General features: G+C 40.3%; 1 protein-coding gene across 1 annotated transcript in view; it reads left to right on the top strand.

The window, feature by feature from the left end:
- tbxas1 (thromboxane A synthase 1 (platelet)) overlaps positions 1–16,511 on the top strand; it is a 111,937-nt gene that overhangs the window by 11,377 nt on the left and 84,049 nt on the right. The window contains 1 exon segment of the mRNA XM_052152531.1: positions 18–149. The gene's annotated coding sequence lies outside the window, so the exon portion shown is untranslated.

The raw sequence follows: 16,511 nt of genomic DNA, 5'->3' as shown, positions 1-16,511 counted from the left end.
ATCTCCTCTGTGTGCAGGAAGCCAGTGGTGTAAGTGACAGGTCTCATCATGGCGCTCCTAGGTGGCATTCTGAAATGGTTTGGAGCTGAGGCAAGTGGACTCCCTGTGACTGTGTGCCTCTTTCTGCTGTTCCTCTGCCTTCTTTACTAGTGAGTAAAAAGATTTAACCTACACCTCCATCATGAGCTTTCCTATTGTATCACAAACAATTTGTTCTCCACAGATTACAGTGCCAATGTAATTTCTCTTGACTAGAGGGCGACCGATTAATCTGCCGATTTTTTGAATTTTTTACATAATCGGCATCGGCCAATATCCACGAATATCAAGCCGATTATTAGGCAGGCGCATCTGTGGGCAGCCTAGTGTTGTTGTGGAACACGTGTTCCACACACGCTGCCCCTAGAGTCATTTTCCAGCAGAGTGAGCAGACCTCATCCAGTGCCTAAGGAAGGAGCTAAGTTCCTTGGAGAAAACAGTAAGGGTTAAATTTGTATAACTTCTTTAAATTTAATTAAAAACTTTTGATATGTTACTGCCAACTTCAAGAAAAAAATGTGACAAACGCGATAGTTCACATGACGTTCGGCTACTTTGGATATTGATAGCGTAGTTGAATTTGCATTATCACAGCAGAAGGGTTGCTATCATGTCACAATAAGTAAGCAAGAATTTTGCAATTACAGACAGTGAATCTGAGACTTTTATTTGTTCTGTTTGTGTGTCTTATATTTGAGAGGGTTGTCACTCAATGCAGATAAATAAGTAATAAAAATATACCAACGCACTGTAGGCTATTGAAGGACTGGCTTTGGTAAGCTCGGACGTTATCGGTTCTGCTGTCGGTACTGGAGAAATTAAGAAAATACATTCTTTATTGCTATAAAGAGAAAGTTATTTTATCTCACCAGCCATTTCTATGTATAATAATATGAAACCATTTGTCTGTGATGCAATTTAGCTATTCGCAGTCAGAGAGAGAGAGAGATCTCTCACGCGGTGCTACAGCGAGCACAAAACGAGCCCTGCTTAATGAGTGACAGAACTAATAGCCTGGTTTAGATCTGTGATTATTAGTCTGATTTTATTTTACATTTTGCCTTCCAAAGATTATAAAAAGAATATTTATACATAAGCCGCATTCGGTCTAGCACAACTTCCTTCCCTTCACAGCGGTGCACTGACATTTCTCCCTAAAACTCAAACTTAACGTCAGAATCAGCACGATCGGTGATTGTTGTAAAATGCAGTCTAGCTACTGTTGCTAAATTGCGGGATGCGTTTAATAATAAAAAGAGCGCAAGAGATACCGTTCCCAAGGCGGCGCGCGCTCCGAAACACATCGCAAAGAGACAAGCAAAGTATAGGCGACTTTGGGTTTCATGTGCGCGTCTAAACGATCAAATATACACAAAAGTATGTCAAAACGACCGGCTTGGAGATTCACTTAAACACAGTTTATGTCTTAAATGGACGTAGTTATGGAAATAGTTGGGGAGAAAATATGCTGCATCAGGAGCCTATTAGATCTGAACTCGGTCTTAAAGGGGAAGCTGTCTAATAAACATGTGACGATTGAGCCATTACTGCGAATCAAACAACAAAAGGCAAAGAGAAAATCACTTACAGCTCTTGAATGAATAACTTCTGCATTAATAAGCATTAATCTATCTATGATAAACTATGCAGTGTTATTTTACAATTGATTACTTTATTAGATTTCTTTTTAGACCACACCTGAACAGTAATGTTAGTAGACCTTCCTGAAGTTAAATCACTGTGGCTATATAACGTTTATCTTTGTTTAATATATATATATATATATATATATATATATATATAACAAAAGAACTGTTAAGAATAACGTTAAAGTACCGGATCGATAAGAAGTATCGGTAAGATAGTAATACCATTAAAACCTTAACGATACCCATCCCTAGTTATGCCTGTGCTTCTCTTGGATGCTCTGAATATTGGATTATGTGTCTGGATTGCCCCTTAATTAAAGCTGCATTTGGATCTCAACCTTCGTGTCTCTGAGCAGTTCGTAACACCTGCTTTGTTTATTTAATATATTTGTTATACATTATTTATACAATATGTTTTTACATTATACATTTTTAATTTTAAGTGTACAAGTGCAGATTGGTCAAGTGTTCAATAAATGTATTTGTTGAGAAATGTTGTCTATCTTAAGTAATTATTTGTGTTACATTTTATCTTTCAAATAAAAGGTTCAAATAAGAGGTTAAAAACAAGCACATATCGGCCAAATATCGGCCAAAATAAATCAGCAGCATTAATCGGCCATCGGCCGACCCGGATTTCAAAAGATCGGCATCGGCATCGGCCTGAAAAAAACAATATCGGTCGACCTGTACTCATGACCGATGTGAGATGTTCTTATAACAGTAAGATCTAAACAGTCAGGCTTGTTTTCATCAGGAGTAGAACTGAGTGATCTGATCAAATTCCAATCTGTTTATTTGCAGACAGTGTCCAGATTCAGGACCTATTTTAATTTCATTCGAGGACAGGTTTGAAAAAAAAAAAATTCCTGGAAAAATGCCTGAGAAATACAACTGTGGAAACAGACAACAGGGGTAAAGATAGATGTAATCATCAAGGCCTGATAACGATCTCAGATAAATTAATCTCAAATCTTGATTAAAAGTTTTCATCCTCCAATTTATTCTGGATAAATTTAGCTGGGATCAGAGCATGAGATCAAAAGATAATAAATATCACACAATAATAGATGTTTATCTTTCTATTGGTATGTATAGTAGATGGAGAAAGTGTTTATTTTGGCACATAGATACAAGGAGGTGTGTGCAAAGTCCAAAGATTTATGCATTATACAAAGATATAACCATAAACATAACCAGATTTCCAATATTTCTGGGTCCTAACGTCTAATGAAATTCATCCTCTATTTTAGAACATAGACGTACACAAGTTGACATACATTTAGGTTGAAGTTATTAAAACAAAATTTTTTAACCACTCCACAGATTTAATATTATCAAACTATAGTTTTGGCAAGTCGTTAGGACATCTACTTTGTGCATGACATGATACATTTTTTCAACAATTGTTTACAGACAGATTGTATAACATTTAATTGACTATATCACAATTCCAGGTAACTGTGCCTTTAAGCAGCTTGGAAAATTCCAGAAAATGATGTCAAGCCTGTTGACAATTAACCAATTAGCTTCTGATTGGAGGTGTACTGAATTGGAGGTATACCTGAGGATGTATTTTAAGGCCAACCTTCTAACTCAGTGACTCTTTTCTTGACATCATGGGAAAATCAAAAGAAATCATCCAAGATCTCTGAAAAAAATTGTGGACCTCCACTAGTCTGGTTCATCTTTGGGAGCAATTTCCAAATGCCTGAAGGTACCACGTTCAATTGTACAAACTATAGTATGCAAGTATAAACACCATGAGACCACAGAGCCATCATACTGCTCAGGAAGGAGACATATTCTGTCTCCTAGAGATGAACGTAGTTTGGTGTGAAAAGTGCAAATGAATCCCAGAACAACAGCAAAGGACCTTGTGAAGATGCTGGAGGAAACAGGTAGACAAGTATCTATATCCACAGTACAACAAGTCCTATATCAACATAACCTGAAATGCTTCTCAGCAAGGAAGAAGCCACTGCTCCAAAACCGCCATAAAAAAGCCAGACTGCAGTTTTTCAAGTGCACATGGGGACAAAGAAATATTAATTAAACATTTATCTGGTCTAATTAAACAAAAATTTACCTGTTTGGCCATAATGACCATTGTTAAGTTTGGAGGAAAAGGGGTGAGACCTGCAAGCTGAAGAACACCATCCCAGCATCATGTTTTGGGGGTGCTTTGCTGCAGGAGGGACTGGTGCACTTTCCAAAATAAATGGCATCATAATGAAGGAAAATGATATGTATATATTGAAGCAACATCTCAAGACATCAGCCAGGAAGTTAAAGCTTGTTGCAAATGAGTCTTCCAGAATGACCCCAAGCATACCTTCAAAGTTGTGGCAAAATGGCTTATGGACAACAATGTCAAGGTATTGAAAGGCCCTGAAATGGTTCTCTTCCTATTTGAAGGATAGGACTTTTTCAGTCAGTTTAGGGGATTATTTTTCTTCTGTTGCCCCTCTTGTGTGTGGGGTTCCACAGGGCTCTATACTGGGACCAACTTTATTTTCCCTTTATATGCTCCCTCTAGGCTCGATTTTTGAGAAATTTGGGATTCAGTATCACCTGTATGCGGATGATTCTCAAATTTACTTACCACTGAAACATGGCCATAGATGTGCCATTCAGTCTCTTCGTGCATGTTTGGCTGAAGTTAAGTGTTGGCTTGCGTAATAACTTTCTCCAATTAAATGAGGATAAGACCGAGATGATTTTATTTGGAAATAAGGGCTGTGTGGATGATGACTGCCTGGGGTTGTTTCCTGGGAAAAAATTGTCTAGCGTGAGGAACCTTGGTGTCATTTTTGACTCTGAGCTTAAATTTGACCGGCAAATCAATGCTGTCGTTAAGAATAGTTTTTTCCATCTTAGATCAGTTTCTAAATTGAAATCTATCCTTTCTTTTGACGATATGGAGAAGGTTGTTCATGCCTTTGTGTCATCCCATTTGGATTATTGTAATGTATTGTATCTGGGTGTGAGTCAGGCTTCTCTCTTTCGCTTGCAGCTCGTTCAGAATTCAGCTGCCAGACTTTTAACGGGCACTAAGAAGAGAGAGCACATTACTCCGGTTTTAATTAAATTACATTGGTTACCCATACGATACAGAATCCAATACAAAGCTTTGTTGTATGTTTTTAAGTCTCTGCTTGGCCTAGCACCTGAGTATGTTACTGATTTAATCAGCCGCTGTCAATCAAGTAGATCTCTGCGCTCTAATGATCAATTGCTTCTCATGGTTCCGCGAACACGTTTAAGATGTAAAGGTGATCAGGCATTCTCTGTTGCAGCTCCTAGGCTCTGGAATGACCTTCCTCTGTCTGTAAAAACTTGTCCTTCATTGGGTGCTTTTCAGAGTGCGCTTAAAACTTACTTGTTCACTTTAGCTTTTGACAATGCTTTGTAAGTTTTTTTGTCATATGTTTGCATTGTTTTTATGTTTTTGTTTTTACTTTTATACCTTCTGTACAGCACTTTGGTTCCACTTGTGGTTTTGAAAGTGCTCTATAAATAAAGTTGAGTTGAGTTGAGTTGAGTATTGGAGTGGCCATCACAAAGCCCTGACCTCAATCCGATAGAAAATTTGTCGGCAGTACTGAAAAAGCATGTGCGAGCAAGGAGGCCTACAAACCTGACTCAGTTACAGAAGTTCTGTCTGGTGGAAAATGTCCAACTTGTTGTGAGAAACTTGTGGAAGGATACCCAAAATATTTAACCCAAGTTAAACAATTTAATGCCAATGTTACTAAATACTAATTAAGTGTATCTAAACTTCTGACCCACTGAGAATATGATGAAAGAAAAACTGAAATAAATAATTCTCTCTACTATTATTCTTGCAATTCACATTCTTAAAATAGTGATCCTAACTGACCTAAGACAGGGAATATTTTCTATGATTAATTGTCAGGAATTGTGAAAAGGTTTTATGTAAACTTCTGACTGCAACTGTATATATATATATATATATATATATATATATATATATATAAATACCTTGAGGCGGATGGGCTACAACAGTAGAAGACCACGTTGGACACTTTATTAGGACCATAGTGATCCTAATGAAGTGCTCAGTAGCCTAGTTTCCATCCACCCTTTGTGCGACATATGCCGCCTTCTGCCCATTTCCATTTAAATGGCCTTTTATTGATAAAAAGGGTGTGCGTGATGACATCATGCTTAAAAAAACACTTTGTCGCATAAGCAGGGCCCGCCCGACCCAATAAACAACCTAAACATTTGTTTAGGGCCCCGTGATTGGTTCGGGGACCCACCCACCACCCACATTTATTTTATTTTTTGCCCATCAATTACTCTAATCAACAAAACACACAACCGTATCAATGAAACGTAGTATGTTTCGTTTCGTATATTTTTTCTAAATTAACTAGAATTTTCTAGAAACCTGTAGGGCCCCATACACTATTTTTGTTTAGGGCCCCCAAAACCCTAGGTCGCCCTGATAAGTTTTGGTTTAACGCAAAAGAAATCTGCCCTGAAGCCGTTTCCATTCAGAAATGTGTGTTTATCGCTAATTCTTCTCCCAGATGTCCCTAATTTTTTTCCTCCGATGTTTTGGTAAAATGGGGAGATTATTGAGACAATTCATTGAAATTAGTCAGTTTACTATCGTTTTAATTTCACAAATAAAAGCAATCAGAAGAGGAGGAATTGCAATCAAAAGGGAACTGTTGCCGTTCTGATAGGACTATAATATTGGTCCTGATGTTGCACCTATCGCAGGTTGGCACCGGTTCTGACCCAAAAGCGAATCGTCATGCCCTGTTCAAGCTGGCAACCTGCACCAAGTAGTGGGGAAACTATCGGTCTCAGTATCAGGACCATCAATCGATGTGTATATGCTGTGTGCACAGATATTAAAAAAATAATAATTATGCGGTGTAATATCAGAGTTTACATATGATACATTACTGATATTCAATATTTTTAACAATCATCTAATCTAAAGCATCACCATCACAACTGCATTATGTCCCGCATATTTCTTCAGCAACTTTTAACAACCAACTGAGCTTGATTATCATCTAAAATGTATTTTAGCTTCAAAATGCAAATTTATATTTTCTGAAGAAGCAGTAAATGCAATCTAAGGTAAAAGGGTTAGATTTAAAATATTTCAACGTTTTAAAATGTTCAAAAACTCATTTACTGAAAGTGAACTCAGCATTGGACAAATAGTTCTGATAGTTTATTAAGTTTGAGAAAAGAAAAGGCATATATAGGTATTTTTTTCGTTTGGTAATTAATTTTTTAATGTAATGCTTTTTTCGTTTGGTAATTTATTTAATTTAATACAGGGGATTTTGCCGGCATTTTTTCAAAAGTAGACTAAACAATAATTTAATAGAATTGGGCTGTAAGTGTTCCAAAATAAAAACTAAAAAAGCATACTGAAGCTTTTCACCTAATGTGTTTTTATTATTAATTTAAAACATCTTTAGGCACAGAAATTATATGTTTTTTGTACTGTGGGCTAATTCTGTGACTGCGTATATTATTATGAATGGTGTGGAAAAGCAACTTTAATAAATAAACAGATGGATACTGCGATTAAATTAATCACAAACAGTGGCCATTCATTTGTTCAACGTGCACAAGATATTTGTGTTGGCACTCCTGGAAGCGTCACGTTTGCAGATCACCTCTATATGCCATAAAGATCAATCCATAATCACGTACAATAAATTGGCTTTCAATACAGTTGTCATGATAAACACAGGTTAACGATTGGGGCAAACTCTGTCATGTGACACTACATTTTTGCGTTAATGCCAATTTTAGCGACAAAAAGTGTTTTCAAACCATTTCTTTGCAACATTTGATGTATCGACATAGAGTTCATGTGCTTGAGTTAAACGGAAAAATATTATGTCAACATTTGTGACATTTTAGCGATAATGTGCGGGTTTCCATCAGCTTTATTTTGATGCGCTAAAACTTTTCGCAAAAAATCCTTGGATGGAAACATAGTTAGTGAGTGTTTGTATTTATATATGCTTTAGTAAGACAGCAGAAGCCACTAACTGGAACTGTAAAGTTCCCAGCATTTAAATGAAGGTTTATTTTCACAATGCAGTTATAATGAAATGACTCATAGACATCTGAGGTAACCTGATTAGTGCTGCAGGTCTCTGTTAGGGTTATATTTAGTTATTTTCATATCATAAATGTTTTATTGTCATGTAGAATTAGCAAGTTTAATTCCAGCCACATCTTTACAGAGCTTATTCAGTCCCTAAATTCTTGTACATTTACTTCAACTGACAGTGAGTGGAGAATTTTTTTCATGTTATCCATAGCAACAAAAGAGTGCTCTGGACAACAGAGCTTGCAGGTTAATTAAGGTTTATGAACTTATCTTTTAAAACTGGAAAATATGTAATGTCTTTTCTTTCAGTTAAATGCTTTGGCTTTCTTCTCATTTTTATATCCATTTGGGTCATTATTTGATGGTGTTAATAGCATCACTGCTTTGTTAAGTGGTGCCACGACCCGTAGCTCTATATAATATCACTATAGGAGTGTAATATTCAAGCACACAGGGAAAAAAAAACACATTCTTCGATGTTCATACATTAAAATCAACTTGTAAACACTTAGTAGTCTTTCAATGCTGTAGATATGTTTTCAAGGTTATCTAATAAATTCCATTATAGGTTATCTGATGTTATCTAAGAAATTCAAATTATTCCAGAAAATTTAAGAGTGACATCTTAAAGAGATTTATATTAAATTAATAAACTTAAAAATTGAGATTACAATCAACTACTTCCCCCATAGGGTGAATATGCTGTCCTTGTTAATTAACTTTTAGCAGTCTTAAACACACACACACGCACACACACACACACACACACACACACACACACACACTTCGTTTTTCAGAACAAGTACATTTCTGTCTGTTGGCAAAGGAGCAACTGTCATTCACAGTGGACTTAAAGAGGTTAGTTATGTAAGACCTCTCTCATTTTGTCACAGTGCAAATGGAGATTTATATCAAGGGATGAAACATTTTTGCACAAGGTTAACTATGACAAAGAGGAAGTGAAGAAAATGTAAGATTTCAAAGAGTCTGTATCAATAAAGGGATATTTTACAGAAAAATGAAAAGTCTGTTAGCATTTACTCTTACTGTATGTTGTTGCAAACCCATTGGAATTTCATTTATGGAACACAAAAGGCAGAATGTTAGCCTCAGTCACCATTCATTTTCATTGCATTTTTGTTCCATACAATGGAAAGGAATGGTGACTTAGGCTTTCATTCTGCTTAACATCTCCTTTTTGTGTTCCACAGATAAAGCCAAGCGGCCTTGGAACAACATGAGTGTGAGAAAATGATGACATGATTTAAATTTTTTGTCTTTACTGTCCAAATAAACATTTCTTTGGGCTTGTCCCCATGCAAAATTAGCCATATTAGAGGATTAGTCCCCTGATTTGAGACTTCACTGCACTGTAAAATATACATTTTGTGTCCTTGAGACGCGGCTCTTAAAACATGTAATTCATGCTGTAACCTCTTAAAACACAAAAGACAGCATTATGGAAGAAAATGTACCTCTGAGGTAATGTTATTGCAAAACTTTCAATTAATTTTGTGAATTTGCATCTGTACACAAATCATTCGCAACAAGGGCTTGCCAAAACTCAAAAGACCTTGTGAACAAAAATTAACCACAGGTGTCATTTACAGGTGGGACATGTCCCCTCCACTTTTTGCTTCTGTCAATTTTGTACTTGCCACTTTTTAAAATAGCTTTTGTCAGGTTAGTGTCTAATGCAGAAGAAACAGCTCCAGGAGTTTCCATTTAGTCTGTGTGTGTTATAATAAGTGGCGATCCAGCATTGGTGTTTGCTATTTCTTAATGTTATGATGAGTGTTCATTGCGGCTTTTATCAGTGATATTGAGCGAAAGCAGGTGGCATCAGACGGCATCAGCAGGTGGCATCAGACAGGCAATAAACTCGCAAAGAAAAATGCAAACAGATGTGCCCCTGCTTTGTACACCGGGCAAACTGAATTGCGTAACCGAGTCGAATGGTCCGGTGCAGCCAGCGTGATGCGTTGGGAAGCAAAAGCCATGCTTCCCAGCTCTGCGCTAGGGGCACCAAAGGGACGAGTATTTTGGACGTACCCGGCGGGGCCTCGCAGCGAGGCGGAACAGGTAATGCAGCGTCGGGCGGCTTCGTTGCGGCCTGAGGCTGAGGTGCTGAGAATAGACTCAAAGCACTTACCTTGCTCCGCGCGCCCGGCAGGGGCGGGTTCTTGACTGAGGAGGAGGTCTGATGTTGGCGTCCTCTGGACTCGTCCTGAACCGGCCGGCCGAGGGACAGTCGTGGGCAGGCGGAAGGCGGGATCGCCGCGTCCGGTGTACCGGGACTGTTGTGATCTGAAAGCACATTGCCGTGAAAGCGGCATTTGCGAGCCAGGTGACCCAGAGGCAAAGGAAATAGCTCTTTTATTGAGAATGTGGTTACCACAGCCCCGTCAGGGGTTGTGGCAAATGAAAAAACAAAGGATTCTCCTCCGGCCCTCCACCGGGGACGGAGCGGTCTTACCACCTCCGGAGCTAACGTCTTCGGCTCTGGGTCGGCTGTCTCAGGAGCGGCTTGGGAGCCTTCCGGGTCCTGGAGGGGGTTCAGTGAGACAGAGGCGCTGCGCCGCCTGCGGAGTGCTTCGACGCTGGGGCTGAGAGCTGGGCCCGGGTTGAGGCGGAGCAGGAGCTGGTTTCCTCGCAGGGGGCGCCCTCGGTGGGCATACGGGGCAGGGCCCGTGAGCGGCAGGTCTCGCGGCGGGGCATGATGTGCGAAATGGCCTCCGTCTGCTTCTTCACCGCGGAGAACTGTTGGGCAAAGTCCTCGACGGTGTCACCGAAAAGGCCAATCTGGGAGACAGGTGCGTCCAGGAAGCGTTTTTTGTCAGCCTCACGCATCTCGACCAGGTTGAGCCAAAGATGGCATTCCTGGACCACTAGGGTGGCCATCGTCTGTCCGAGTGCCTGCGCTGTGGCCTTCATCGCTCTCAGGGCGAGGTCGGTCGCTGAGCGCATTTCCTGCAGCACATCATGATCAGGTCCACCCCTGTGCATGTTTCTGAGAGCTTTGGCCTGGTGGACTTGCAGGAGGGCCATCGCATGCAGAGCGGAGGCAGCGCATCCAGCCGTAGTGTAGGCCTTCGCGTTAAGCGAGGATGTTGTCCTACAGGGCTTGGATGGGAGTACGGGGCGACCCCGCCAGGAGGTAGGGCTACCGGGGCATAGATGGTGCGCAACTGCCCTATCAACCTGGGGAATCGCGTCGTGCCCGTGGCGCTCTCCGCCGTCGAGGGTGGAGAGAGTGGAGCGGGTGGCACCTAGACGAGCGGAGAGCGGGGCTCTCCACGTAGACGTCAGCTCATCATGCACCTCCGGGAAGAAAGGGACCGGGGGATGCGAGGCTGCGAACGGCGCGCTGCCCCAGGAACCAATCATCCAACCGAGAAGGCTGTGGGGAGGATGGAGGGTTCCAGTCCAACCCCACGCTCAAGGCGGCCCGGGCAAGCATGTTGGACATCTGAGCATCGGCCTCAGCCTGGGCCTGCTGGCCCGAAGGCGGCAGTCCAGGGGAGTCCTCGGCATCAGACACCGTACTCTCCGATGCAGCGCCGAGCTCATCTGCTTCGGACTCGGGAGGATAGACAGCCGGGCCGTGAGGCAAGCCGCTATCGCCGCGAGCGTGGACGGAGACCAGCGAGCGTGTCGGGAACGGGAGGTTCGCGGGGGCTACCCGGCGAAACTGCACCCGCTGCTGCCCCTAAATCGCCCCAGCGCCAACCGCACCGTCCTTAATCCCGTGGGAAGAAGGAGCAATGCGGGTGCAGCTGGGGTGGCTTGCTTTCTGTTGAAAGCGAGCCGCGACCGCTAACGTGGTCATGGTCATGTTCTCGCAGTGAGAACATGAACCATCCACAAATGCCGCCTCGGTGTGATCGCGGCCCAAACACACGAGACAGCGCCTGTGGCCGTCTGAAGCAGAGAGCACTCTACCGCATCCAGGAACGACACAGGGGCGGAAAGGCATCTTGAAAAGACGCGTCCTTAAAAGGACGTTCAACGCCGCTGTGTTCTCTTTTAGAGAAAATTACTCTTTTAGTAAAAACTCTTTTAATACACAGTGTGTGTGTGTATGCGTGTCTCGCGCTGTCGAGGCGTTCAGGGGCAACAATGCACGCCATGCACTGAGAAGGAGAAAGCCGCTGTTGTGCGCCGTCAAGATCCAACAGCATGCAGATCGTCAGAGGAAAACAGGAACGTTTAAGTGGCGTGTAACTCACAGCAAACTGCAGACAGACCATCGGCTCCGAAGAAATTTTCTGAATGAACTCCCGTATTTGCCCCTCTTAAATACCCGTATGTCCGGGGGCGGGGTATGGAAATACTGACTGCCAACTCCCATTGGCCCTTTTCAATAAGATCAGAGGTGAATATCGCGCTCAAGAGAGACCCCTAGTGTCGCTTCTCCGACACAACGTGGAGATTTTGGACTCTAGTTACACCATATATAAAAAGTTTGGACCAGTAGATTGTAGGTTATAATAAAGGAAGGTCTATTGAAATGTATGCTGTCATCAGAATGTGAGCAAAGCATGATTAGAAGTGCTGAACTTTTTATGAACTCTGTCCCTTTCTGCCCCGTTACGCAAAAACACCTAATGAGAGGGGAATGGAGACAGTCCTGGCGGCACTTACTGGCAACTAAATCTGTTCGGTTCAGCCCTCTGAGATTCAAAGTTACATGCCGACATTGAAAAAAAAGAAATTATTGGTTCAAACCTTGGAATGACGACTTGAGCAACTCAACTCTTCTGTTTTCTTTTCTTCTTTTTTTTTTTGCAAATATAGAAGAATATAAATCTACATTTTAGTTAAACTAAATCTGTTTTTTTTTTTAGAAGTCTTCACGTAAATGTAATCACTATTCTAATCAGTATTCATCACTATAATAGCTATTATAAGAATCATTATTATAATTCATACCTGGGGTATGAATACAAACCCCTAACTTGAAGAGAGGTGTGCTATTTATCTTCAAAGAGATCAGACTTACTAGTTTTGCTTTTTCGACAATTAAACAGGCAACAACTACAACAAAAACAATGAGGGACCCATATATAGAAACCAAACAGCATCCAGGATATCATAGAGAATTACGGGTGCCCTTTTGTATTTTGGCTAGTAAGCAACCACCTAGCACACCACAGAACATATTAGCAACTGAATTGCAATGCCCTGGCAACCACCCACAACACCCTGGAATTGTGGCAGCAACTTATGCATGATCATACATCACTCACATTTCCTTTAAAAAAATAAAAATAAGTAAACATCTAGATTCTTCTGTTGTGTCAAAATGTGTCTTGTTCCCCATAAAGACTGTAAATTCCCCCTTCCTTGAAACTGGAGTAGTTTGTTTTTCTTTCTCATTTAAAACTTGCTAATCCCTCTCACTAAACACACTCTGGTTTGGGGCCTTGTTACTATGACCGAATCTCTCCACTGGCAAGGCTGACTGGAGAAGATGACATATTCTAATAGATCTTCTCATAAAATTTAAGAGACCGAGTCAAGTGTGAACCCATCTGTCGCCCTCTGGACTGACTGCATAAACAAAAGGCACTGTTTCAGAAAGGTCATGCACTAAGATTTGTGACATCTGCTGTGATATCATAAGGACTCACTCACTTTCACTTTCTCCCTCTTTATCTCTTGTCCTTAAAATGAACTCTTTGGATTCATTGCAGGAGACTATTAAAAATGTTAATCCTCATGCATGATGTCATTAAACCATTGTAAATTGTCAGATATGCTAGGTTAGGATTCACATGGATTGAATTAAAAATCACCCATGTGATCTGTTTTACTTTGCACTCTTTGTAATGTTCAAGATCATAGATTGGGTTGAGTGGTTAAGATCGGCTGGTAACTGAAAGGTTGCTGGTTCAATCCACAAAGGAATTGAGCCATGTGCCACCAACATTGTGCCCTTAAAGGGATAGAAAATTAAAATTCTCTCATCATTTACTCACCCTCATGCCATCCCAGATATGAAATGACCTTTATTCTTCTGCAGAACACAAACAAATATTTTTTAGAAGAATATTTCAGCTCTGTTGGTCCATACAATGCAAGTGAATGGTGATCAGGACATTGAAGCATCAAAAAGGAGATAAAGTCAGCATAAACATAATCCATCAGACTCAAGTGATTTAATCAATGTCTTCTGAAGTGATCCAGTTGGTTTTGTGTGAGAACAGATCAAAACTCCTTTTTCACTGTACATCTTGTCATTGCAGTCTCTAGGCACGAACATTACACTTTGTAGTGCACAACGCATGTGCAGAGCGCTAGATGGCACTGTAGAAGGTGTAACCGAGCTTGAAATCGTGATCTCCAAGGAGACAGCATTCAAGATGTACAGTGAAAACAAATTATATTTGGGAGTCTGTTCTAATGCAAAACAATCTGGATTCTGGATTCAGAATCGCTTCAGAAGACATTGATTAAACCACTGGAGTATTATGGATTAATTTTATGCTGACTTTATCTCTTTTATGGAGTTTTTGGAGTTATGGTCAACATTCACTTGGATTGTATGGACCAACAGAGCTGAAATATTCTTCTAAAACTCTTTGTTTATGTTCAACAGAAGAAATAAAGTCACACACATGTGGGATGGCATGAGGGTGAGTAAATGATGAGAGAATTACAATTTTTGGGTGAACTATCCCTTTAAAGCAAGACACATGAATTAGTCATATGTTGTATTTCTGATCGAAACAGGATATTCAATGAGAAAAAAAAAATTATTTAGGCACCGTAATTGATTTTATAAATTTGGAATTGATTATATTGTAAAATGTGAGCCTTCCATACCAGAATGTAGACATAAATGTGAATTTGCAGTAGATTGTGTAGGACAACTCCCATTTTCAGGAGGTTATTTCAAAGGACAAGTTCAATCTCAAGAGCATCTTGATGTATCCCAATCCCTATTTTTTAAATGTATTGCTATTTGGCATTATTGCTGTAACTTTATTACATTAACATTAAATTACTGCATTAACTATTGGCAAGATTTTAGATAGGATTGTATGCTTGCTTTTTTAGGTGTTAGCACCGGTGCTAGTGATTTAAAATTAATTTGCACAATTTAAAACTTATTAGCACACAGAATATTGCAGAAACGGTTTTATTGGTATTTATTAAGTTAGGCTATCTATCACTAGTTTTATTATTTACTACTGCTTTAATTTTGATGCAATTTCTACAATAAAATCATGATCAGCACGATCACCCCATTGCCATGAATGAACATTAATGCAACTGTGACAATGTGTCCACGGCAACCCGCTAAAGTTCGAGTGCTCGAGATGGATAGGCTGCATTACCTACAACGTCATGATGTCATGACACATAAGGTTTGATTTTATTGATGCCATATTTTGTTAGGGCACTCTATGCAGGACTTGCTCAATGATTACATTTTATATTAGAGTGACTAATAAATTCAATTTCGGTCTGTCATCACACAAAATGATTGTATAGCTTCAGAAGAATTAATAGCCAAAATTGCACACAAAGCTACTTTTGCTGTTTTGTTATTTTTTCTTATAGAGTGACAGAGCAGAGTAACTTTTCACTTTCATTATATGGCAAAAAGACATGAAGATTCTCCCTGTTCCACGGAGGGAAAAAAGTCAGGTTTGGAACAACATAAAGATTAAAAATTTTGTGTGAACAATTCCTTTATGAATGTTTAGTGTAGTGTATGTTTAGTTGGACTAAAATTCCTCATTCCTACATGTTAGCTTCAGTCAGTCTCTCTTTTTACCTACATTGCATTGAAACCCCACAGTGCTTGATTGTCTGCTCCCTTTGGGGCCCCAGTGGCCCAATCTAAGTGACTATTTCTGCCCTTCAACGTGCAAGCATAGCCTCAGCAAAGGCCATTCAATACTGATCGCATCAAGCTGTGGACAGCTGACTTGGCAGGCAAGCACTTGCACACACTTGACTTTCTTTGTCATTGGCCAGCCTGTAGAATAGTTATTGTTTAATTGAGAGCCGTTGGACAGCCCATCCATCACAGATGTTAGTCATATCAAACGTTCACACCTCTGCAACACTCGTCCGTTTCTGCAGCGATGGGCACCTAATAAATCTAAATATGGTAATCTACTCTAATTTCACCCAGATCCACCCTCTGTTGTAAATGAGCTTCGCGCTCGCTGCGCAAGACTGCCGTGGTAGATAGGCCCGCTAATATGGAAATAGAGTTCCCTAGCACACACCATTAAAGCCTGTAACCAAATTGTCTTGACACCTTGCACTGCAGATGTGCCTTGGGAGAGTTATACATAGATTAAATCTTATATTGCACAATAGTTATATAATTATAAGAGTATAAGGTGACGACAGTCAGCTTTCTCTTCCATAATGCCTTTGGTGTGGTTTGGCTGTGCTGTCAGATGGCTGGAAAACACTAAAAGGAGTCTGATGAGCCCTCCTGCAGCTTGCATTAATTCACTCTCATTATGGTATGATTTCAAATTAGATCATCTTTCCATAGCTGCTAAATTTTTATCTGGCTCAATATTCTTAAACCAAGCCCAAACTACAAGACTGAAGCTCAAAAGCCCCAGATTGCAGCCAGATTGTTTGAGATCTAGCAACTGAAGCAACTGCTGCCCATGTCTCATGCTTATTTTTTTAGACACTTCATACGCTTCATCTTATTCTGTGCAAAT

Source organism: Xyrauchen texanus, chromosome 21 (assembly GCF_025860055.1).
Source record: "Xyrauchen texanus isolate HMW12.3.18 chromosome 21, RBS_HiC_50CHRs, whole genome shotgun sequence".
Classification (NCBI taxonomy): domain Eukaryota; kingdom Metazoa; phylum Chordata; class Actinopteri; order Cypriniformes; family Catostomidae; genus Xyrauchen; species Xyrauchen texanus.
Note: the sequence above shows the minus strand (reverse complement) of the source record. Positions and strands in the feature narration are given on the sequence as shown.